Raw genomic sequence first — 2,718 nt, 5'->3', positions numbered from 1 at the left:
GCTGAGAAGATGATGGATATGGCTTACTATTATTCAGCCTATTGCGTCCACCATTGTTAAAACCTTGTTGAGGTTTTTGTTGATCCTCCAGGAGAAATTTGGATGATTTCTCCATGATGGGTTATAGGTATTTCCATATGGTTCACCCAGATAATTAACCTCTGCCATGGCAGGGTTCTCAGGATCATAAGCTTCTTCAGAAGCTACCTCTCTAGTACTGTTGGATGCATGTTGCAATCCATTCAGATTTTGAGAGATCATGTTGAGCTGTTGAGTCAACACTTTGTTTTGAGCCAGTATGGCATTCAGAGCATCAATTTCAAGAACTCCCTTCTTCTGAGGGACCCCATTATTCACGGAATTCCTCTCAGAGGTATACATGAACTGGTTGTTTGCAACCATGTCAATGAGTTCTTGAGCCTCTTCAGGCGTTTTCTTCAGGTGAATAGATCCACCTGCAGAATGGTCCAGTGACATTTTCGAAAATTCAGAGAGACCATAATAGAATATATCTAATAGGGTCCATTCTGAAAACATGTCAGATGGACATCTCTTGGTCAGCTGCTTGTATCTTTCCCAAGCTTCATAGAGGGATTCACCATCTTTTTGTTTGAAAGTTTGAACATCCACTCTCAGCTTGCTCAGCTTTTGAGGAGGAAAGAATTTATCTAAGAAGGCAGTGACCAGCTTATCCCAGGAGTCCAGGCTATCCTTAGGTTGTGAATCCAACCATATTCTAGCTTTGTCTCTTACAGCAAAAGGGAAAAGCATGAGTCTGTAGACTTCAGGATTAACTCCATTCGTCTTTACAGTATCACAGACTTGCAAAAATTCAGTTAAAAACTGATAAGGATCTTCAGATGGAAGTCCATAAAACTTGCAGTTTTGTTGCATTAATGCAACTAGTTGAGGCTTAAGCTCAAAGTTATTGGCTCCAAAGGCAGGAATGGAGATGCTTCTTCCATCAAACTTGGATGTTGGCTTTGTGAAGTCACCAAGCATTCTCCTTGCATTATTATTATTATTATTTTCGGCCATCTCCTTCTCTTGTTCGAAAATTTCTGAAAGGTTGTTTCTGGATTGTTGTAATTTAGCTTCTCTTAATTTTCTCTTCAGAGTCCTTTCAGGTTCTGGATCAGCTTCAACAAGAGTGCCTTTATCCTTGTTCCTGCTCATAAGAAAGAGAAGAAAACAAGAAAAGAAAAAGGAATCCTCTATGTCACAGTATAGAGATTCCCTTCTGTTAGTAGAAGAAGAAGGGGGTAGAAGAATGAAGAAGGATGGATTTGTAGATGAAGAGAGGTGAAGAGAAGTGTTAGTAATTAATTAATTAAATAGAATAAGAAAAGAGAAGAGAAATTTTCGAAAATAATTTTGAAAAAATGGTTAGTGATTTCGAAAATTAAAGATGAGATGAGATTAAAATTAGAATTTAAAACAATTAAAAAGAATTTTTGAAAAAGAGGGGAGAATTTTCGAAAATTTAGAGAGGGAAAAGTAGTTAGGTGGTTTTGAAAAAGATAAGAAACAAACAAGGAGTTAGTTAGTTGATTGAAAAGATTTGAAATCAAATTTGAAAAAGATAAGAAGATAGGAGGTTAGATAAGATATTTTGAAATCAAATTTTGAAAAAGATAAAATTTTTGAAAAAGATAAGATAAAAGATAAAAAGATATATTTGAAAAAGATATTTGAAAAAAAGATTAATTTTAAAAGTTACTTAACTAACAAGAAACTACAAGATAAGATTCTAGAATTTAAAGATTGAACCTTTCTTAACAAGAAAGTAACAAACTTCAAATTTTTGAACCAATCACATTAATTGTTAGCTAATTTTTCGAAAATTGGATAAAAAGATAAGAAAAAGATTTTGAAAATATTTGAAAAATATTTTGAAATTTTCGAAAATTAAAAAAATGAAAAAGATATGATTTTTGAAAAAGATTTTGAAAAGATAAGATTTTTAAAAATTGAAATTTTGACTTGACTTGTAAGAAACAACTAATTTTAAAAATTTTGACCAAGTCAACCCAAAATTCGAAATTTTGGAGGAAAATAAGGGAAAGATATTTTTTTTGATTTTTGAATTTTGAATTATGAAAGAGAAAAACAACAAAAATACTCAATGCATGAAATTTTTAGATCAAAACAATGAATGCATGCAAGAATGTTATGAATGTCAAGATGAACACCAAGAACACTTTGAAGATCATGATGAACATCAAGAACATAATTTTGAAAAATTTTTAATGCAAAGAAAACATGCAAGACACCAAACTTAGAAATCTTTAATGCATGAAAAATATGAATGCAAAAATGCACATGAAAAACAACAAAAGACACAAAACAAGAAATCATCAAGATCAAACAAGAGGACTTGTCAAGAACAACTTGAAGATCATGAAGAACACTATGAATGCATGGATTTTCGAAAACAATGCAAGAAAAATTTTAAAAGCATGCAATTGACACCAAACTTAAAAATTAACACAAGACTCAAACAAGAAACACAAAATATTTTTGATTTTTATGATTTTCTAAATTTTTTTTTATTAAAATTTTTCGAAAATAGGTTTGTAAAAACGAAAAATAAAAGGAAAAATTTTTTGAAAAAGATTTTTGAAAAGAAAAATTACCTAATCTGAGCAACAAGATGAACCGTCAGTTGTCCATACTCGAACAATCCCCGCCGGCGCCAAAAACTTGGTGGACGAAAAA

At 31.8% G+C, this 2,718-nt stretch overlaps 1 non-coding gene across 1 annotated transcript; it reads left to right on the top strand.

Annotated features, from left to right (window-relative positions):
* Positions 1 to 535: 535 nt before the first annotated feature.
* On the top strand, positions 536 to 639 carry LOC112719047 (small nucleolar RNA R71). The gene has a single exon (XR_003161367.1). It is a non-coding gene; the product is annotated as a small nucleolar RNA R71 (small nucleolar RNA).
* Positions 640 to 2,718: the final 2,079 nt, after the last annotated feature.

The sequence above is a fragment of the Arachis hypogaea genome, chromosome 10, assembly GCF_003086295.3.
Source record: "Arachis hypogaea cultivar Tifrunner chromosome 10, arahy.Tifrunner.gnm2.J5K5, whole genome shotgun sequence".
Lineage (NCBI taxonomy): Eukaryota > Viridiplantae > Streptophyta > Magnoliopsida > Fabales > Fabaceae > Arachis > Arachis hypogaea.
This window is presented reverse-complemented; position numbering and strand designations above follow the sequence as displayed.